This window comes from Haemaphysalis longicornis, unplaced genomic scaffold, assembly GCF_048455015.1.
Source record: "Haemaphysalis longicornis isolate Haplotype H1 unplaced genomic scaffold, Haemaphysalis longicornis Haplotype H1 scaffold_9, whole genome shotgun sequence".
NCBI lineage: Eukaryota > Metazoa > Arthropoda > Arachnida > Ixodida > Ixodidae > Haemaphysalis > Haemaphysalis longicornis.
This window is the reverse complement of record NW_027526460.1, coordinates 147798450-147822185: the sequence shown is the minus strand read 5'-3', so window position 1 is coordinate 147822185 and position 23736 is coordinate 147798450. Positions and strand designations below refer to the sequence as shown.

The 23736-nt window shown below is 47.3% G+C and overlaps 1 protein-coding gene across 2 annotated transcripts in view; it reads left to right on the top strand.

Annotated features, from left to right (window-relative positions):
• Dsf (nuclear receptor dissatisfaction) overlaps positions 1–23736 on the top strand; it is a 131846-nt gene that overhangs the window by 52036 nt on the left and 56074 nt on the right. The gene's annotated exons all lie outside the window — the stretch shown is intronic.

Below are 23736 nucleotides of genomic sequence, written 5' to 3'. Positions count from 1 at the left end.
AAGATTTATTTACAAGGCGAACTTGCGCCCGGAAGTGATGCGCTGCTCATAGACGCGTAGCTGGAACATCGTCTTCTTCCTTTTTCCCACCTAGTGCGACTCGTCTTCTTCTTCCTTGCCTTTCACTTGTTGCCAACGCGTAATATTCAAACATGTTGCACTATTCATCATCGTCTTCGTCGTCGTCTTCCTTGTCGTCGGCATAGCCACCACCACAACCACAAGCTCCGCCACCAACATCATCAACATCACCATCAACAACAACATCATCATACGCAGCAGCAGCAGCAGCAGCAGCTTACGTCAGGTCTTAATTTTCCTCTTCGTTAGTATTACCTGTAACAGCGGTTATTTGTCCTCCTTAGGCCTATAGGTACCTTAGCGTTAAGTAGCCACAATACTGACTCCAATGACATGCCAAGAAAGCTTGTTGTAGGTGAAGGTGTGGATGCCTGTTGAAGATGCCAGACGTGAAACCGTCACGCTATACGCCTAGCTTCAGGAGGACAGAAACAAGTTTTCACGTCGCCTTCTACGATGGTGGTGATGATGGTGATTAGAGACCCTCCCTTTGTATCGGGACGTAGGTTGTCACCAACCGACTTGGCTGTGTTATTTAACTTGTTTGCACTACCCTTCACTAAACTAATAAGTTATCCCCCTTCGCCCCCCCCCCTCCCGGTTTTAAGCTCCCTGCTTGGTAGGGCTCGTGCCATCTGTTCATGGAGGAAAGAAAAGTTTAGGAGGGAGCGTCACGTGACAATCGTGAAGCCGTATCATAAAAAATAAAAAGGAAAGACTGATGGGAGGTGTTCTATTCACGTGACAGGCAAGCGGTAGTTCTTTGCGCATCATGTGGCCCTTCGCCGACGCTGCGTGCGTGCGTCTATCCGTTTGGTTGCCGGGCCGTCCGCGTATTCGAGTTTCCGCGACGAGTCGTTGCGCGCAGCTCTGCCTGCAACCCGAAACGCCCAGCGGCCTGATCGTGCGGGCAAAGTGGTCGGACGGGAGAGGCAGAAAACATCTTTGTTTACTGAGCTTTCGGACCCGTCGAAGTTAACGCCGCAGTCGGAGAGTTGTGTGCCGCCGCCGCGTGCAGAAGTGGAAATTATCTTTTCAACTTTGCCGCTCAGACAAAGTTGAAAAGATCAACCATTTCAACCGTTTCTTTAACCATTTATTGGCAAGGCGCAGTCAGTCCACAATTCAGCAAGGTCCCTCCAAGGCGTAATCTAGCATTCGTTTTTTTTTTTTTTTCATATACGTATCGTACCGATCGAGCGGTCCTCAGCGGACAAACAGCCGGAGTACTGCTTGCGACGCGAGGTGGTCACACCCAACATAAGGGTTCTGAACCCTTTGTTTTCCAGTGCACTGAAGTAGATAAAAACGTACCATCACGCCGGAGCACCGAAAAGGCGAACGTATGCAAAAGCGCGCGCGAAACCAAAGCTAGTCTCACCACCTCCCCGCCAACACGACACTCGTTACGCGCGATAACTCAGCAGAGTGCCAAACGCAATCGTCACAGCACACCTGGCAAACACCGCGCAGCTGTAGGCCGCTCCATGCTTGTGAATGTTTACGGCGGCGCGTTCGATCGATCCAACGTCAGAAGTGAAATTCGGCTTGCAGCTCGTGAGGGTGCTTCGTAAGAATGCGATCGAAGTCTCGCCTTGCTTTGAACAGCGACAGCGGCAGTACTTCCACGATACGAAGCTTGGAGCGCAACGCTGGCGAAAAATCGCGTACGGCGCCTTCGGCAACGCCACTCGCCTCCTCCTCCACCGGCAGCATGGAGGAAACCGGCAGCCATGACCGGCAGCCAGCCGGAGCCACTAAATGCCACCGCGCGCCTGAGATTGGTGCTTTTTCCATAATGCATTGCGCGGGAGGAGCCCGAGGAGAGGAGAATGCGGCGTCAGAGGAGGTTGCCTTGCCAAAGCTGTGCCGCCTGACGTCATGCTCCCTCCTAACATTTTCTTTCCTCCATGCATCTGTTGGAGAAGTGGCGTGCGATTGAAGATTTTAATAGATGCCGCATGATGGCGCGATAATCGAATGCCAAAGAACGAGGACATTTAGCGGAAGCGTAGCTTGCTACTCGGTTAACTGCTACTTCGGTATTGAGAAAGCTGACATCACTCCTCTAGGCCTCAGTGCATCTATCTAAAGCACATTTATCTGTCGAATGCGGTAATGCAGGAATTGGGTGCACTATTAGTCAGTTGAAGCCAACAAAGAGCTCGAAACGCTACAGCATTGGAAAGACGGCGGGCGTACAGGGAACATTAGACAAGCGCTACGCTCAGATGAATTTGTATCTAGGTAAAAACACAGAACAAACGTATTTTCTCCTTACCAGACCACGAATGAGCTTTGCAAAAGTGTAGGGTCAAAACAGATCAGTTCACTAGAACTTGTTCAAACTTGTTCTGGTAGGTCGTATAGCACCAAGAATCGCGAGTAAATCACGGGTTGCCGATAAAGCAAAGGATTTTTGCTCGGAGTGGGAGTGGGGGGGAGCGGGGGGGAAGTTGAATTGCACCTAGATCTCCCCCATATGGTTTTTCAAAGAATTAAAAAAATATGTATGATAAATACATAACTATCAACCGATAACATACGTAACTATAAACTGAAAATACATAACTAATAACTGTCAGTAAGAAAGAAAATAAAATATTTCCTTAAAAAATTATTTGCATCTTTCGAAAATTGTGACAGAATTGCTATCACTGCTCGCAATTTTCCGTTCTGTCTACATAAAAAGAAACAGGCCTTAAAGAAATATGGAAATGTAGAACAAATGTAAAAGTATAGGCTTAACTAACATAGAAGCGATGAACTAATTTATATAAAATTAACAAAGCACGGAGCCGTCATTATCAGAATAAAAAGCACAAAACAAACAACTTGTGGGTGGACGTTTTATGTAATTGTCGCTTTTTAATCCAATTTTTTCCACTTTTTTTATACATGCGACGGTCAGGAACAAATCTTAACACCTTTGTTTTTTTTTGCCAATATACTGCACAGGAGAAGCTGATCCTGTAAGCCGAATCCTGATCCTGTTTATACATGCAACGTCGCATGTATAAAAAAAGTGGAAAAAATTGGATTAAAAAGCGACAATTACATAAAACGTCCACCCACAAGTTGTTTGTTTTGTGCTTTTTATTTAACTATCGCGTACTGCGGATAATCGCACCAAAATTAATCACACAAAATACGTCAAAATGTTGAGGTGTGGTGAAAAAAAGCGAGATTATATTTTGATCAGGGCAACAAAAGTGTGACTCCCAACAATATGTACATTGATACAGCAAGCCCGTTCTACGTGGTGCTAATTTACCTGCAAATTTGCTGCTGCGGCGCCGCTCGTGCGGCAAAATGGCCTATTTTTGTAGCCGTGGCAATAGATCGTTTTGCCGCACGAACGGCGCCGCAGCAGTATATTCGGAGGAAAATTGGCAGCATGCAGCGGGGGGGAGGGGGGAGGGAAGGGGGGGGGGGCGGGCTCCGGAGACAAAAGTACGAAATTGCTACTGCAATGCTTTCCGAAGGTGGCCTTGGTTGACTGGAGGTACTGAAGCAGCCAGGCCTTCGGTTTTGCCCGTGGATCTCCCCTTGTTTCTCTGAGCAGCGACTCTTCGTCACGTCGCAAAGCGCGAGCTAGTAGAACACCCCGTGAATGAAAGCCTTGCATAAGAGTTAGGCGTGCCAGGAGGGATACGGGCCACCAAGGGAGTGTAGGTGCGCTTTCCCGACAGGATTTCTGGCGCTCTAGACAAAATTCTAGGACGGTTTCCGGGGCAGGTGGTTGCCTTGGTCGCCATGCATGACACCACGACAAAATTTGGGGAGGGGGGGGGGTGGCCATAAGCCCTTCCTCCCCCCTCCCCCACGCCCCTGAAGGCAAGATCTTTTTCGTGCAGAGCAACAGAGGCCTTAATGAACTGACACAATTGTCTCCCCTCAAGCAAACCGGTGTGCCACCGAAATTTTAAATGCAGAGCATTTCAGTAACTCACGATGTCACCCGCGTTGGCGTCCGTAGTCCGCACCGTCGTTGTCCCTACTGTATAAAAAGAAAATACTATCCGACGCCAGGTTTCGATCCCTCGACCCTGCGGGCGGAACGCTATGTACATTGTGCTGTAACCACTGCGCCACAAAGCCGACACAGAATCGAACGCTATATACGCGCCTTATATCGTTGACTAATTCAAATTACTGCTGACGAGCGCTCTCTCGTCAGCAGTTGCCACAAGTGCAACAACATTAACGTAACGCAAACTACTTAACGTCGTGCGCCCCCGGAAATGCTCTGCATTTGATCGTGCCCCTCGCGAGGGGCATGTTTCACTGCGGCTTCCTACTGGCCAGTACACTCGTCGCCATCTGTCGGATGTTGTGCGAACCCTTTGCGGCTGATGGCGCGCGATTTGAAATTTATGTACACTTTTGCTCATCGTCGTTGTGCCCGTTGCAGTTCCACTGTACCGTGCAACATAGAGTTTCATACAAAAACATTATTACCGTGTGAAACTGTGCTGTGAATTACCATGTATCAAAGCAAACAGGTCTGTCATGCTGCTGCCGACGCGTGCGCATGGGATGCGCTACTGGAGAGGCGGTCGTTTTGTAATGGTTTGAAGTTTCAACCAACATTTTTACTGTCTTCGAGAGCGCAGACAGGTAAGGCAACAACCCTTTTCCTTGTTACTTGCTATGGGGCCCAGAAGGCCAGACGGCGGAGGCCCGAATCGCAGTTCGCCGCCAGATGAGATGTAGCTTCTTTTAAAGACAGATCCTGTTCTCTAAGGCGCACGTTGATCCACCTGCCGGTCTGTCCAGCGTACAGATTACGGCATGGAAGCGGAAGCACATACACCCAGCCGGAAGCGCACGTGACCTATATTGTGCGAGGCATTGACACTGCACACTCCTATTGTTTAGGGTCATCGGGAAACTTTCTGTCAACCGTTAAATGAGCCATGAAGACAAAACACAAGTTTGGTTCATTCGAAAGATTGCCTCGTTACAATCATACAGACACCACTTTTAACACACACTTCGGTCAAATAAGCTATATAACTAAAAAAAAAGGGAATGGTTATGAGATCCACTAGCTCATTTCCCGCAACAGAACCTATGATGTCATACCAGCCAGCTCTCCGATTGGCGTAGGCTGGCGAAAGCAATCGCAGATTAGGCAGAGCTTATAAGCTTGCCGAACGAGCTATTTGCGCTTAAATTTAGGGCACGTTCTTTTTATAGCAGTACAAATGGCGGGGTAAACAGTGGAAGTTACGAAAGCAGACGTAAACATATAAGTACCGATGCGTACTGTTGTTTTTACTGCGCGCACTATGCTTGTTTTAGCTGCACAGCAGTCTGGCGCTTTCGAGTTATCTTACACGCACTGGCCGATAAGCGTAAGTGACGTTGCCTTACGTGACCTTGTTTGTCGAAGATATTCCAGGTTTCTCGAAACGATTACTTTATACAGTAACAAAAACAAGGCAGGTGCAAATACGGTAAAAAAAAACCCGCCCGCATCTTCCCACGGGGGAACTCGAGTAAATGCGTAGCAGAGTGGTGGGGGTATCGCGTGAATGTTGCGTAATTGGGTATGGTTTGGGAATGCTTAAGTGTTATTTCGTCTTTATTATTCTTATTTATTGAATCAACGAGAAGCGAAGGCAAGGAGTGTAAAGTTAAAATCTGTCTTTATTGCTTGGTGCCGTCAAGCAAAGCGTCAAGTAAAGCGAAAGCCAAGCAAAGATGCCCTTGACTGAATTCCGAACGCGCGCTCCACCGCTTATATACACACCGCCCGCGTTCGAGGGAGAGGAGTACGGGGGAGAGACGCGCATGCGCACACTTCCGTACACAAGCGCGCGAACTTTCCACGCACCCACCACTCCGTTATCACGTGTACACGCCCTGCCGCCGCTACTATTGAGCGCGACGCAGCGCAAGGGTAGCTACGACGCATGCACGCACAGGCGCGCTCCCCCGCACCGCTGCAGCTGTTGTTGAGAGCGACGGAGCGCACGGGGTACACGCGCTCCTCCCGCACCGCCGCACCTGTTGTTGAGAGCGAGGAGGGTACGGGGGAGAGACGCGCACTTGCGCCTCAACGCGACGCGCATGCGCAGTGAGCGTGTGGACGGCGCCGACAACATCGACGTGTGACATCGCGAGCCTAAGAAATGCTCCGCATTTAAAAAAACAAAGCGACGGCAGACAACGGTCCGTGCATGAGCATGATAGCGCCATCTGGGAAGACTGACGGCAAGGCAAACGACGCTGCAGCCGAATCACGCAGTGCAAGTTCGTTTGTATACGCGCGCTTATGACTTCATTGCTGACGCCCCGAAGACGGGCGATTTGGCGGGATAATCTAAATTTTACCCTGAGTTGATTAACTTCTCAGAAAATACGGCATCATTTGCTGCCGGACAAGCGCTAGGGGCACTATAAAAAACGAAATATTTCGAGTAAAACAAAGTTTTATTTGGTCCTCATGGCCCCTTCAAACGCACTCTTTTACCGTTGTTTCTTGCCGAAAAAAGAATTTGCTCATCGTATCGATGAAACTGACCTTTTTCAAACCATGGGACATTTTCTTCAGATAAAAAAAATTATGGTTGGCATCCTCCTTATGCTGCCCGATATCGCACGCGAATACGCGCCATCTTACGTTACATTCAGTTTCTTAATAATTTTCTTATAAACTGACCTCCGAACGGGGCTTGGGAAACCATAATGGTGCCAACAGCATGCTTGTCGGGTGAACGCCTACTCCAAGCGATGCACACAAGAACTGCTGCCCAAGACCCTCCACGGCGGCTTAGTGGCTAAGGCGTTGTACTGCTGAGCCCAAAGACGCGCGGTCGATTCTCAGCCACGGCGCTCGCTTTTGAGACGGAGGCGGAAAGCAAAAACGCCCGTGTGTTCGAGATTTCGGCGCACGTTAGAGATCCCCACGGGGTCAAATTAACCCGGAGCTCTTCACTACGGCGCGCCTCATCGCCTGTGAAGCGTCGGCGCGTTAAACCCTCCCAATCAATCACATCAATCAATAAGGACTTTCCCGAGAAAGTGCCCGCCACCGGATTTGCGATTTCCCATGTTACCATCTTGGAATGCTCGAGTGCATCGTTTAAAATGGGCTTCAATAAACTAGGCTGATAGCAGAAGCACGAGCGTTCGCGCTCGAGCTTCGTTTTCAAATCACATTCAAATCAAATTCAAATCTTCAGGTTCACAGCACAACTGAGACGTAACACAGCCTTGTAATAAAAGTTCTGAAACAAAGTGACACAAGAGCAGGAGGCAACAGTGTCAATTAGCGGCAAAAAAAAACACGTCGATGTTACAAAATTTGGTGAAAACGGAACTGGAAATGAGTTACTTTCAATGTACGTTCCCACTCGCATAAAACCTTTAAAATCTGTTGGCCGCCTGGGGATAACGTTGGAGGCCATAGTCGTCGTTTTGAACATCTTAGGTTAAACTCGATCTTGGGCTAAGCGCTTGCTCACGATTTAAAGCGACGCCCAAACCGTGAGCGTCGCTTTCGACCGTGAGCCTCCGGTGGACCCAGAGGGGGGCTCCCTGTGTGTTTTCTACACGTTCCCTCCCCTCGAAATGAGACCCCTACCCAAGAATACATGCATTTGCATCCAACTACCACGTCGCTGCAAAACGACGCCTTTTTTTGGAGAATTCGGCCCCAGTGTATGTGACTAGACAAAAGAAACACATGCCTAGTTCATCTAGGCTATTTGCTGGTGGCTACGAAATAGGGTTGGTGTAAGTTTTTAACACTGTTGACGCCTACATGTTTCGAATAATTTCAAAGCGCAGACTATATCAAGGTTCGTCTTCAAAGCACCACTGTAGCTTTGCGACAGCGCTCTGAATATTACGTCCTCAGACGCGGTGCTCTCTTGAGTGAAAACTCAAGAGAGCATCTTCAATTTGAAAAGCTACAAGAACTGTAAATTCCGTAAAAAAGAACATTTTACCGTAAATAACCACGATGTGGAGTTCTAGGTACGGACATCAGATAAAAGAAGTTCAACAAATACGGCAAGGTGTTCCGGTTAATTAGTTTTAATTTAGTCCAAATACCGACGGTCCTAGACCGGTGTATGCTCGTCTAGCAAAACTCCAACTCGGAGTAGAGAAGCCGCCTTGGTATGCTGGTGTCTAATGAGGTTGGGATTAAACAAGTGCCATAAAAAATATTTGTTGACGTTGGGGACGAGCTGTTGACAAAGCCTTCTACGGTACGGTGCGCTTCGTTAATCCCCGTTTGTGCATTGAACCTTCCCGCTGGTGGTGCCGCATGTGGAAAGTGGGTGTTTGATTTGCTTGCCTTTGAGAACAAATAGATAAACATAAACGTGCAGGCAGAACACTCCTCGTTATTTGCGAAGATAGCGAACTTCGCTGGTGAATTTTGTGGGGGCCAAGCCCCTCAAATCGGGGCGAGGAGGCGCTAGCGACGTCCTCCTCGTTGGTGGGGCGAGGGCGATCATCGTGCGCCTCCCTCCTCTCCCTACGAGGCGACGGGGGATGCGCGCAGGAGACTCCCCTGGGAGAGACCGCCCTTGGGACGCGCAGCGATCGCACGGTACGTAAATGCCCTTCGGCCACTTTTGGCCGTTTCTTGCATTGGCCGTTGTTTCCCACTTCCGTGGGTCACGGCACCCACCGTGTCGATTTGCGCATGCCTTGATTTGCGTCAGTGCGTTTATCTAGGATGTCCCGCGAGTCTCCGCGGGCATATTGCACTCATTGGTGGGTTGCCCCGCGTCCGCGATGTGACGGCTTGCGCCGCCTGAGGTCAACGGACGAGCGCCAATGCCGCCCGGTCGAGTCCAGTGGCTTGAAATGTGTAGCGGCCACAGAGAGCCCCCTTCCCCTACGTCAGCGAGCGTTGCGGCCGGCCAACGCCGGCGGACGCTAACTGCTGCCCGACTACGGGCTGGGCACACGCTGGCGGGTGTATATGCCCCAGGGGCTGGGTGCGTAGTACAGCGTAGCGTTTGTATCGTGGTTTCCCGCGTAATAAACCCATGTACTATGAAATGTATCGCTTCCATGTGAAGTGACTGACAACGTACACGCGCGGTGAGAGTCGTGGCTCGCTCTGGAACCCGTTGTTGGCAGAGTCTCTCAGCAGAGCAAGTTCGGTACTGCGCGAGAGCCGTGAGAATAACGACGGCGCGTTATTCTGTTATTGTATTCTATTCCTTAATGCTAATTGCAAGGATTAAGGATAAGATGATGACTACAATTTAGAGGTGCGTACAATGGTGATGTGTACTCTGCGAGGGGGAGGGGCGGCTTTGGTCCAGTCTATCTTCTCTTTGGAATGATTGGCGTTTGGTTACTAAGAGTATAGATTTTCCGCATGTATATATTTGCGCATTTTTTCCTCTGCGTGTGCGCGTAAAATAGGTTTTAGGATTAAGAGAAATGCAAGCTATGGCTTTCATTTGACGCTATTTCTCTCAATTTGAGTATAAGTGCTCAGACGGTTTTATCAAGGATCGGATTCGACGGGTACAGTCTTCATAAATTAATATGAGAAGTCTCCAGCTATAACGCTTGCCACGAAAGGGAACCATCAAGGCAATGATGTGAGAGAAATTTTAAAGCCTATAAGTGGCAGATATTGGCGAGAATGACGGCTGCAACACTTCCCAATTATATGTAATACATCAAAGCGTCGGCACCATATATACATTAACAGGTAACACCGTATTCGTCAGGCTGAAAAACAGTGATTTAGAAGACTTGCCACTGCGATGCCGGGTTATATTTAGCTCCAACGTCTACAAGATGACCATACCCATACAAAAATATTGTATGGTCGGCTATAGAAAATCCTTTTTATGGTCGGCTTTAGCTATTTGGCCCAATATTCTTTAGACGTTTCTATGGTTGTCTTTAGCGAATCGTATCGCCATTCCTATGGGTGTCTTTAGCTTCTTCTATGGCCAGTTCTGTGGTTGACTTTAGATATTCGTATCGATATTCCTATGGGTGTCTTTAGGTTCTTCTATAGCCGGTTCTATGGTTGTCTTTAGCGATTCGTATCGCCATTCCTATGGGTGTCTTTAGGTTCTTCTTTAGCCGGTTCTGTGGTTGTGTTTAGATATTCGTATCGACATTCCTATGGGTGTTTTTAGCTTCTTCTATAGCCGGTTCTATGGTTGTCTTTAGCTATTCGTATCGACATTTCTATGGGTGTCTTTAGCTTCTTCTATAGCCGGTTCTATGGCTTTCTTTAGGTCTTTCGATATCGCTATGGCTATAGAAGAAGCTAAAGACACCCATAGAAATATCCATAGAAATGGCTAAAGACAGCCATAGAAATGTCTAAAGATAATTGGGCCAAATAGCTAAAGACAACCATAAGAAGGATTTTCAATAGCCGACCATACGATATTTTTGCATGGGCTGCAGCCAGAAGAGAATCTCCACTACTTGAAACACAGCGACAGCAGCAGCCTCTGGGAAATTATTAACACGCTGCCATGCCGGCATATAGCCTTGCGGATCTCTAGAACTTCTCCTGTGGCACTTAGGTTGTGTGGCTATCTTCATTCTATAATATATGCTCCATGAACACTTCAGCGATATAGGGGGAGTGCAAGGTTGCGACGGCAAACACGTCGCCAGTTTTCATTCACAAAAGGCTTAAACAAAGGCAAACAAGAAAATCAAAACCAAGGGGTTTATTCATCCCATTCATTACATAAAGGGCTACTATCTACGCTACTTCGCCGCCAGTAAACTGTTGTTCACATACGCCGATCCAAACACACAGCACACGCATTCCAACACTCTGGCTCACGCTTACGTCATTCGCTCGACAGCCACACTACGCGGCACATTTTCTACGAACGCCCACCGAGACACAATACCTGCAGGTGCTGGGTAGTCCACAGGGTGTGTTCAGATAAGGACAGCCAAAGTGGTGCCATTACCATTTTTTGTTTGAGATGAAACTTTAATATTGTGTAGAGCACTGCATCCCCACTATGGAACTGGCATTAGTTTAGTGAGTAACGCCATAGTTGATTTAATACAAAATTATTTGGAACGCGACCGGGCCGGGCTACTTTCCACATTGCTCGGTGTGGCAAATTTGGGGACCCGTAAAACAAAGCGAAATTTTTTCCAAATTTTCGTAATTTTTTAAACAAATATTTGCAAACTTTTCTGCTCGATTCGTAAAAATTGAATTTGCAATATTTATATTTTTTGAGATAATATTTCTCAAACTTAGTAGCGAGAGCAATGACGTTCAAAAGTGGCACTTCTAAAAAAATATTTTTTACGCATCGCCCTAAAGTCTAAGCTGTCTAGTTTTTTAGACGTGTTTACGAGGGGCTGCTGAACACCTCATACCCTTTTAAATGCTCTACAAAGAAAATCTATGAAAATACCGCTTAGTGAAAAGCGACAAAAAATGAAAATTTGGAAAAAAGGTCCACCTTTCGACGTCATTTAAAAATAATCATGTTTGTCAATTTTTGCAATATTTACACAAAATGGCACTCAATTCCTGAGTATTCTAGAAAGCTAAACATGTGTTGCATTATTATTGTTCTAACTCGGAAAAATGAGCTCACATTCAACACATTTTTTTAATGTCCGATCAACGGTTGAGTAGCAGTCCGCAGTGAAAAAAGACAAATAATTATGGCTGTTTTTTACATTCTTGAAAAATAAAGCGCGTGATATAAAGAAAACTGATCCTAGTATTCATATTTACCCATTGTTCAACTTGTTAGTTGCAGTAGGCATGAAAATAATTGTGAGGTTTCTCAGCTTGTTTCTCTCAAAAGAGTAAGGCTACCTTTTTATTTCTTTTTCGCCTTGCCCTAGCTGTGTCATAAGCCCATATGTTTGATTTCTGACGCTGCTTAATCACACATTATTAGATGCGGCGCATCTATTTAACTCGCCTTGTCCGCCGTAGTCGGCGTAGTCCGCACGTCTCTCCCCCATTCTCCTCGCCGCGCCAGCTGCGCGCTAACTCCGCTCTCACCGCAGCGCCATCTGCGTTTAGCGCTCGCTGGCGCTCGCTGCCGTCGCCGTGCCAGCTGTGTGTCAGCGCGCGTTAGCGCTCGGTTAAACACATGCGCATGCGCTGCTCCTTCTCATTCCGCTACATATAAACACGGTAACTGCGCCGCTCCATTCAGTCGTTCCGCCGCCGTTCCAACGCGCCGCTCCGCCGATGACATCCGATGACCACCGATGATTTGAATGGAGACTATGTTGCTTTCCGTTGCGTTTCCGTTATGTTAGCATGTCAATTGTTGTTATGTTTCCATTTTACGCAGCGTGTCCACCCCCCCCCCCCCCCCCACGATGCGTTGCATCTACCCATGGTTCCCCTCGCGGGAAGATGGTGTAATTTTTGGTAATTTACCCCATTTATAAGCAAGTAACCTTGCTGCTAGCACTGAGAATATTTGACATGCGATCGTCATAGTCAAATGTGTACCTATTTCCGTTCTACCTGGTACATGCGGAGCGCTAACTGCAAAGCATCTTCGTCTTGGCAACTGTACGTCTTTCAGGCTCCCGGGGATAATAAATAGATGGGATTCTTAAACATTTTCTTTTAGCTGTTGGAACATTCTGTTTTTAGCTGTTGGAAAACTTTTATCCCATTACAAAATCTGCCAACCTTTTCTTTGGACACTTCAAGGTTAAGGGGAAGGTGCAGCTTTCTAGTTCCAAGAGATCCGATTTCGAGATCCGACAAACAGTGGTCAGAAGCTAAGCTTGTGCTGTGGGAATTACTTTCCGACGAAGGTAGAGGATACCATTGACCGCAGAGGCAAAAAAAGTGTGTTCACATGCATTGCGATGTCGAGAAAGACTACGACTCTTTGCGGGAGCACAGTCTTGATTCGGCTCATGCATGCTTGGGGTTGGTCGAAATCAAGCGACTTCTTGAAGAGCATGCATGAATATGCGCTTTAATAATGTGTATAAATAACTGTGGTGCCACCCAATTTAAGAACAAATATCAGTTCCTCTAGGTGCGCAGAAGTGAATGTCGGGTCACTAGGGTGACAAAGTGGCTTTTCTCTGGAACCGGACATGACAAAAGTGCGTACGATGGCGTGGAGAGCCTTGTGAAGCATCAAGCTGCTGTGAATATTTTGCGTTTACCTTCAAGCGAAGCCACAAAAAGTACGAAATAGTTCGTGGACAGCATCCTGCAAAAGTGAAATTTGTCATGCTATATTTTGGCGATGGCGATATCGCCACATTTGAGGAAAACAAACAAGAGAAAAGCAAAAATGTCCCGCCTGTACTCGGCATACCGTATCCTCCCGGAAATAGCGAAATCAAACAAAATAAATTGAAGGTACACAACATTGAACTGGGACTCGGTGAGGCAGCGACGGTTTTCACCTCTATGTGTCGACTCTTTGAAGGGCCTTGGAACTAGAAAGCTGCACCTTCCCCTTAACCTTGAAGTGTCCAAAGTAAAGGTTGGCAGATTTTGTAGTGGGACAAAAGTTTATCTTTCCAACAGCTAAAAACAAAATGTTCAAGAAGCACATCAATTCATTATCTCCGGGAGCCTGAAAGACGGACAGTTGGGAAGACGAAGTTGTATTGCAGTTAGCGCTTCGCATCTACCAAGTAGAACGGAAACACACATTTGACAATGACGATCGCATGTCATATTCTTAGTGCCAGCAGGGAGGTTACTTGCTTATAAATGGGGTAAATTACCAATAATGTGCGATTAAGCAGCGTCAGAAATCAAACATATGGGTTTATGACACAGCTAGGGCAAGGCGATAAAGTAATAAAAAGGTAGCCTTACTGTGGTGGGAGAAACAAGCTCAGAAACCTCACAATTATTTTCATGCCTACCGCAACTAACAAGTTGAACAATGGGTAAATATGAACACCATGATCAGTTATCTTTATATCAGGCGCTTTATTTCTCTAAAATGTAAAAAAATAGCCACAATTATTTGTCTTTTTTCACTGCGAACTGCTACTCAACCGTTGATCGGACATTAACAAATGTGCTGAATGTGACCTCATTTTTCCGAGTTAGAACAAAAATAATGCAACAAATGTTTAGCTTTTTAGAATACTCAGGAAATGAGTGCCATTTTGTGTAAAATATCGCGAAAATCGAGAAACATGATTTTTTTTAAATGACGCCGAAATGTGGACCTTTTTTCCAAATTTTCATTTTTTGTCACATTTCACGAAGCGGTATTTTCATAGATTTTCTTTGTAGAGCATTGAGAAGGGTATGAGGTGTTCAGCAGCCCCTCGTAAACACGTCTAAAAAACTAGACAGCTTAGACTTTAGGGCGATGCGTAAAAAAAGTTTTTTTAGAAGTGCCACTTTTGAACGACATTGCTCTCGCTACTAAGTTTGAGAAATATTTTCTCAAAAAATGTAAGTATTGCAAATTCAATTTTCAAGAATCTAGCAGAAAAGGTTGCAAATATTTGTTTAAAAAATTAGGAAAATTTGGAAAAAATTTCGCTTCATTTTACGGGTCCCTAGAGTTGCCACACCGAGCAATGTGGAAAGTAGCCCGGCCCGATCGCGTTCTAAATAATTTTGTATTAAATCAACTATGGCGTTACTCACTAAACTAATGCCAGTTCCATGGTGTGGATGCAGTGCTCTACACAATAATAAAGTTTCATCTCAAACAAAAAATGGCCATGGCACCACTTTGGCTGTCCTTATCTGAACACACCCCACAGAAAATAGAACACTCAGAAATCGTTCATTTCACTCAGTACTCAATGCACGAAGTTGCAAGTATGGTGGCTAAAATGGAAATGCACTCTTAATTAAACAATGAAGACGGTCGCACATAATGCAATAATAAAAAACGTTTTCCAAGCTCGTTCAATTAGTTCCTTGTACGTTTTCTCAGTTCGCGAAAAAATAATTATATTTGTCTCATCACCGCGGCGAAATCTTCACTTCTGTGTACATTGCAATGCCCATGTGGTGCAGGGTAGCTTGGAAACGTATTCTTGAACACCAAAAAAAGTCCTGCATTTCTCGCACAACACAGCCTCTTCAGTTTGTAAGATCACTCACCCTAGTGTTTTGCGTACGATGAAATTCATGTCGCGGTATCGCAGGTATCCATTTTCGCATGACTTCGGGTTGATGTTGAATTAATCGCAACACTGTCACCGTAAACACCGAAATTTCCGACAGCGAAAAGCGGCACATTTGCTTGGCGTCACACCATCAACACGAACACATTGCAGTCGAGTCGTAAATTTCCAACATTTGGCAACACGTGCCATGCCCGCGCACATGAGCAAGGAGACGAGATGTGGCTGACTGAGTACATCCTGGTATAAGCAGGTCCATCGTGCTAGCAAATAGTGCGGAGATACGTGCCCATCTTTCGACCTTTTTCTAACTTGTTTTCTGGTAATGATTTTATTTGGCAAATACAACATCGCTTAACGTTTTGTTTTCTTCATCCGAAAAAACTGCATCTGTTATCAGTACTCAGGGAAAATTTTCTGCCACTATTATTGCTGCGCGCACGAATACTAACACAGCACGGAACGCCTGACCCTCTTTTCCACGAAAACTTCCCTTCGCACGACCGGGCTACAGCGTCGACGCGCGGGGCACTCACGCCGCACCTCCCCGGCCGGTCGTGGTCCCCTCTGCCTTTTCAATGCTTCCCAGAACTTCCTTTCCCTGCCTCCTTCGTTCTAGCTTGGGTCGCTCTCCCCCTTTCTCAATGACTAATTTCAAAGTTAGCTCCGCGGGAGAAGGAATGCGGTTGTTCGCAGATGCCATCATATTTCTGACTGCGCCCGCAGGAACGGGGGCCGCGAAAGTTCTTTCCAATTTGCTTTGACGCTGAGAAGGCCGTTTTCAGAGAAGCCCGCTTTTTCACTTGACCGTGGCAGCGAAGGGCCGCAGAGGAAGAATTCTCCGAACTTATACATCTTTCGGTCTCCGTTCATTCGCAAGCTTTGCCGACGCACAGTATCCAAAGTTGCAACCTGAATTTGAGCGTTAACCTTTCATATAACTGGCCGATGAACCTCATCATCGTTATTCAGTCTGTGTTGTAGATGTAGCTAGGTAAATCATGAGTGTATAAATTACGCGGCATAAGTCATATTGGAACCAGCGGAATAGAATTTAATGGTGCGCTCGAATTATACCTTTATAGGCTAACACTTTTTTATTAGCGGCGGTAGACTTAGAGGCTTATGTCACTATGTAGCTAGCTAAGGAAGCTTTTATGGATGCAAGCCTCTAAATTCTGCGCCAAACGCTTTCCTAATTCCGGCTAAATGTTGCTTAATTGTCCCACGTCTAAAGGTTTACAGTTATATATTGCGCTGTAGCCAGCCACAGAAACTTTTATGGGTGCCTCTCTTTAGCTTTAGGGCAGATTCTCTCAAATAGCTGGCAGAAGACAGCTGAATGGTTTCAATTATGTAGACTTAGAGCTAGACAACGGCCTATATCCAGCCAAATGAGCTTTTATGGCTTTCTCTCTTTAGCTTTAGGACGAATTCTTTTCAATAGCTGGCAAAAGACAGCTCAATGGTTTTGAGTCTGTAGAGTTAGAGGTAAAAAACGGCCTATAGCCAGCCAAATGAGCTTTTATGGCTTTCTCTCTTTAGCTGTAGGACGAATCCTTTTCAATAGATGGCAAAAGACAGCTCAATGGTTTTGAGTCTGTAGAGTTAGAGCTAAAAACGGCCTATAGCCAGCCAAATGAGCTTTTATGGCTTTCTCTCTTTAGCTTTAGCACGAACTCTTTTCAATAGCTGGTAAAAGACAGCTGAATGGTTTCAAGTCTGTAGACATAAATCTAAACAATGGTCTATAGCCAGCCAAAAGATCTTTGTCGCGGCTGGCCTATAGAACTAAAGCCATAGATTTCTCTTTAGCTGGCTACAGTAGCCTGAATAGCTGTGACTCTATAGACTAAACACAGTAGGATGTTCTATAGTCGTCTAAAGAGAATTGTATGGTTTACATTCTTTAGTGCAGGATGCATGAAAACGTATAGCCTAATTTATGCACTTTTATGGGTGACCATAGGGACCCATAGGCGGCCATAGCTCACCATACATTTTTCTATAGACGCCCATAAGGCATTTTTGTATGGGTAGCTTGCCTATATTGAAAATCAAGTATGTAGTCATCGTTTCTTGTGGGAAGTACCACAGGGATAAGAAATTTTTAGATACACCTGAAACACAGCCGCACAGCTACAACAGAAAGTTTTGCAGTGTTCTCATCAGCTCTGAATTTCAAGAGAAATTCGCTTCCATTACAACCCCGGCCTATCGGGGGAACCTCCTGTACAAACTGAACTTACCAGGGGGGCTATAGCTAGACGGATAATGCAGCACAAAAAGTTGCATTTACCTCTTTTAGATGCGACTGCATCTCATTCACTCGCCTTGTCCATGCAGCGTCGGCGTCGTTGTCGTCCGCCCCTCCCCCATTCTCCTCGTGGCGCGAGCTGCGCTCTCCGCCGCTCACCCCCTCTCCTCTCCGATAGCGAACACTTTCTCGCGAGGGGCATTGGCTTGGATTCGATTGGATTGGCTTGGCTTGGCTTGGCTTGGCTTGGATTGGATTGGGTTGGCTTGAATTGGATTGGGTTGGATTGGATTGGCTTGGATTTGGATTGGATTGTATTGAAGTGGATTGTGTTGGATTGTGTTGCGTCATAGCCGCGCCACGTTGCGTCATAGCCGCGGCAGGGGGTTCACGGCACGTTTCACGCGATGGGAGAATCAACCTAACGGAAACAACAACCGGGAACCCCGTATGCGTCGCATCTACACAGGGGTTCCCGCGAGGGGAGGTGGGAGAATTTTGACCAGGTTGCGCTGGACACTGTTTACTAAAACGGACACAAAAAACTTACACTTGTCTTGAAGACATTTTACTGACATTTTACTGATTTGATTCTCAATTAGGCGGAAACATATATACTAAGAATAATAAGGGAACAAATAAGAAAACGGTAAGGGAAGTTGCAAGAAATAAATGTGAAGATAGCGAATGGCATGTCGGGTTCACATGTTGCAGTTAATTGTTCTAAAAACTGAATCTCCCCCTCTGTCAGCGTGATCTAACGGGTGCTCACACACTCTCCTTCCTGCCCTGACATCGTGGCAAATGCTTCATAGATCTCACATGGCATTTTATCTCGCCAACGAAACAAAATGGGTTTTTTTCGAAGGCGACTCACACCTCACTCGGTACGCTGCGGAAATCTCAGCTGTACTGACTTGTTGGCACGCATTCCTCTGTTCTCGGAATAACAGCCTGATTGTCCGACGTAACGACTGCCACAATACGATGGTTTTTTGTACGAGAATTCATGAGCGGGAGTCACAAATTTGTGCATTTGTCGCACAAGGCACATCGTCTTAGATCCCCCGCTTTCCCTTCGTACATAATAGCCTTGCACGGAACACCGAGTTTTAACGGTGACACTAGATGTCGACATTGGCGACACTAATGAGGCCGCAGCAGTTAAAGCGTCATATATCCCCCTTCAAATCATTTCCTTTTATAAGTACTTAGGTGTTCATATTACTAACAACTTAACTTGGACGCAACACATCGAATACATTATTAACAAGGCAAACTGCATGCTAGGTTATTTACGTCGAAACTTTTCCTCAACCCCGTCTTCTTTAAAACTTCTTCTTACAAAACGCTAAGCAGATGAAAACTAGAGTACGCCACGCCAGTATGGGATCCGTGTCATGACAATGTGCTTACTGCACTTGAACGTGTTCATAATAATTCAGCCCGTTTCATTCTATCAGATTATACCAGGACTGCAAGTGTAACGACAATGAAAAGTAGTATTGACCTCATATCTTTCGCTGCACGACGTCGCATTTTTCGCCTAACTTTGTTTCATAAGGTTTATCACCATGCTTCTCTCCATGCTGAACTGCTTTCACAGCATAAGTACAGATCACGTCCAATTGACCATAATCATGAAGTTGGAGTTGATTCATCTAACACAAAATATTTTGCTGAGTCTTTCATTCCCAAAACATCCTGAGAGTGGAACCACCTTCCCGCCGATATTGTTTCTATACGCCATAATCACCTGTTTCATCAAGCATTAGCTAACCCTGTATAATCAGGATAATGTGTTTTTTTTTTATTTGAACACATGCACTGTTTTTATGTTTGTGCATCTTGTTATACCCACTCCCCTTTTCAATGTCCATGACCTTGACGGTATAATAAATAAATAAATAAATAAATAAATAAATAAATAAATAAATAAATAAATAAATAAATAAATAAATAAATAAATAAATAAATAAATTAAAAGGGGGTTTATTTGCCGGTAGATTCAGATGGTCGCAGAAGTCCCGAACCGCAGAGAGCGAGAGAGCCGACAAACGATCACACCCAAAGCCGTGCAGACCGAGCCTCTCCTTCGTTCACACGTGCGGCTGGTTGTCTTCTATCAACATGACGATGTCCGATGGCCCATAGCCATTACAAGGGATTGTCCGCAGTTCCTAATTATTGCAGCCCGCGTTACCTCATTACAACTGGCCCCCGGGGAATAAAGCGCCATCCTCATAGCCACACCATAGATCCTGGAGAATACGCCGGGTGGGTAGCTGTGTCGTCGTGCCGAGATTTTTGCTGCAACTTATCTTCAGTAGTAAAGGACCTTGCAAACTCGCGGCATTCTTCCGCGTACTTGGCAGCTTCAGAAGCTGGGGAGCACTCGGAGTTATCCGGTCAGGGGAGAACCGTATCAAGGGTGCATGACGGCTCGCGACCATGCAGGAGGAGATAGTGCGAGAAACCTGTTGTGGCCTGAATGGCTGTATTGTACGCATGAGTCACGTAGGGCTGCACAAGGTCCCAGTCGTCGTGATCCCCGGAGATATACATCGACAGCCTGTCGCCGAGGGTGCGGTTGAAGCACTGAGTAAGGCCGTTTGTCTGCGGATGGTACGCTCTACTTGTGCGATGGACAACACGGCGCTCAGCGAGGAGGGCACGAATAACGTCTGACAGAAACACAAGGCCCCTTTCGCTGAGGAGCTCACGAGGCGCCCCATGCCACAGAATGAAGCGCCGTATCATGAAAGAGGCGACGTCTCATGCTGTGGCGGCAGTCAGAGCCGCAGTTTCGGCATAGCGCGTCAGGTGATCGACGGCGACAATAACCCATTGGTTGCCGGAGACTGTGTTGCGCAAAGGTCCATACAGGTCTATACCAACACGGTCGAGTGGTTTCTCCGGGCAAAGAAGCGGCTGCATTGGACCCACCGAGCTGGAAGGCGAAGACTTGCGACGCTGGCAGGTAGTGCATGACCTAACGTACTTGCGTAAACAGGTGTACATGCCGCGCCAGCAATAGCGGAGACGGACATGATGGTATGTTTTTAACAAGCCAGCGTGGGTACACGTTGGATCGGCATGAAGCGATGCGCAAATGTCGGCGCGAAGGTGTCGAGGTATTACGAGCAGCCACTTCCGCCCTTCGTTGAGGTAATTCCGCCGGTAGAGCAACCCGTCACGAAGCGTGAAGTGCATAGCTTGCCTCCGCAGGGCCCGAGGTCGTTTAGTACGGGAAACGTCTGAGAGCAAGGAGATGAGCGAAGCAATCCATGGGTCCTTGCGTTGTTCAGAGGGCATGTCAGTGAAAGAGAGAGGGGACACAACAGTGTCGTCAGGCAGGATGCAGGCAGTCTCTGGTGACACTGGAGAACGGGATAAGGCATCAGCGTCGGAATGTTTGCGGCCAGGCCGATATATGACACGTATGCCGTACTCTTGTAGCCGTAAAGCCTAGCGAGCTAGCCATCCAGACGGATCTTTTAGTGTGGACAACCAGCATAGCACATGGTGGTCTGTGACGACGTCGAAAGGGCGGCCGTACAAGTAATGTCAGTACTTATCTAATGCCCAAACTATGGCCAAACACTCTTTTTCCGTGACGGAGTAGTTTGCCTCAGCCTTGGTAAGGGTACGGCTAGCGTAGGCGGCAACGTACTCGTCAAAGCCCGATTTTCGCTGAGCAAGCACAGCCCCAAGACCAACGCCGCTGGCATTGGGGTCGAAATGCCGCAGGATAGGTGGCGACGTAAGAAGCTTCCGCAACGTCACGAACGCGTTTTCACAAGCAGGGAACCACGAAGTGAGGTCTTTAGAGGTATCAGAGAGAAGCTGCGTCAATGGTGCAACGATGGTCGGAAAGTTGCGGACGAAGCGCCTCAAGTAAGAACAGAGTCCGAGGAAGCTCCTGAGGGCCTTCATAGATGTCGGCTTTGGGAACTCCGCAACTGCCTTAAGCTTAGGCGTGTCGAATAGAACTCCATCCTTCGAAACGACGTGGCCCAAAATAGTGAGCTTGCGAGCGGCGAAGCGACATTTCTTGAGGTTGAGCTGCAGCTTTGCGTCGGCAAGACAAGTTAAAACTCTTTCTAATCGGCGTAAATGTGTCTCGAAATCCGGAGAAAAAACGACGATGTCGTCAAGGTAGCACAGGCATGCTTTCCATTTTAGTTTGCGCAAAATGCTGTCCATCATGCGCTCGAAAGTGGAAGGCGCATTACAAAGGCCGAACGGCATCACATTGAACTCATACGGGCCGTCAGGTGTTATGAAAGCCGTCTTTGCGCGATCAGCCTCTGCCAGTACCCGGAGCGCAAGACGAGTGACGAGAAATATTCGGCACCCTGCAAACAGCCGAGGGCGTCATCAATACGCGGGAGAGGGTAGACATCCCTTCTGGTTATCTTATTGAGGCGCCGATAGTCGACACAAAAGCGTTTCGAACCGTCCTTCTTGGTCACAAGGACTACGGGAGACGCCAAGGGACTGTTGGAGGGCCTAATGACGCCTCGCTCAAGCATCTCGTCCACGTTTTCATCAATAGTACGTCGTTCTTCAAATAGTACGTCGTTCTTTCATCAATAGACTCGGATGACGACGTGGGTGTCGCTGCAGCGGGCGCCGCAGGCTTCACGGGTCCGCAAGCAGGCAGGGGCGGGAAGTCATCGTCGAAGCTTGCATCTAAAGTGTTGGAAACTGGCGCTTGCCTTTTGGCGCCCTTCTGGGTTCCTGAAGAGGACATTTTCCAAGCAGCACCCTTCCCCCGCTGCTCATGCAGGGTCGCCTTCGTTGACTTGTAGTCAATGTTTTTGTCATCTTGAGCATGTGAATGGCCTTCTCTTTCCGAAGGACTGGACAATGGGAAAACGTCGACTCGTGACTGTTCCCACAGTTCGGGCACCGAAGATTATCAGCATCACACGCAGTGCTTTCGTAACAGCCACCGCACCGAGCACAGCGGCTCGGAAGTCTACACATGGTTGCCACGTGGCCAAAACGCTGGCATATGGTACATTGCCTGGGCGTCTCAACATAAGGATGTACGCGGTAACGCGTGTAGCCTAGGAAAACGTGTTCAGGCGCTGTTTCGGTGGAAAGCACAATCAGCACGGTCTTGGATAACTTGCCTAGACGATGCACAGTTTTGACCGGTGTCTTCTGACGCAGAGCAACACGGACTTCAGGGTCAGACAGTTGAACTGGAACATCCCTGATCACTCCTGCTCCGCACTCACTCGAGCGAGGCTCGTACGCCTGGACAGGGATGCCATGAACGGTTTTTATTTTCAGGAGACGTGCAGTAGCGTCAGCGTTGCGCGTGTCCACTGCTAGAAGGTTCAGCCGATAGTTTGGCCTTACTTGAAGGACTCCATGAAAGACTCAAGGCCACTTTTCAGAGCGAGCGGGTTGAAACGGGTAATGACGCTCTCCACCTTTGTGGGTTTGAGAATTGCTACGCACCCACGCTTCGGAAATTCAATGATCGGCTGGCAACTGAGAGTCAGATGCTGTCTCTGAGAGCCACGTCGCCGTTTAGGAGGCAGTACGGTCTGGAAATTTTCTTGCTCGTCCGTGCTCCTCGGCGTTTCTTGAGCATAGATAATTGTGGCAGAGTTTGCATGTGTCATGTCTGAGAAGGCGTCCTCATCGTCCGGCAGCGGTTGATCAGACGGGCAAGGAGATGAGAGGGGACTTGCCTGACCAGCTGGTATCGGCGACGATTCCAAAGAGGAGGCGTTAGGAGCGTCTCCAGAGGCCGTCGCGGAGGCTGCCTGATCAGATGGGTTCATCTCCAAGTGACCGGTAGCAACCCCCGGAACAGGGACAGAGAGGTGGCATCCAGACGTGGCACCCGGCAGCATACTAGGAGGCGAGCCCGGCGGCAGCCCTGGCGGGGCTGCGCCCGCCGCCCTTCGGTTTGCAGAAATACGTTACTTAAATCTCTGAATGATTTGTTTATCACATTTGGGGCATTTTCTTCGTACAGTTAGTTCAGTATTGACGGCAAGACAAATTTCAACATCTATTTGCCCCAATTTGTGCGGCAAACATTAACTATCCCATTTGAGGCCAATGCTAAGGCCAATGGGCTGAGGCTCTCAGACCAATGACGAAAACTCGCGAAATTCGTGAGGTAAGTAGGTTTGTATGTGCGCGTCGTCTTCCTTTTCAAAATTGATTACAGTTTTGACAGCGGTTTGCGCCGATATTTTTTAATCTAGGGGCAAAATGCACACCGGAATTTTGTGATCAGATATTCCTTCTCTTACTTCCACGTGCACTTGTTAAGAGAA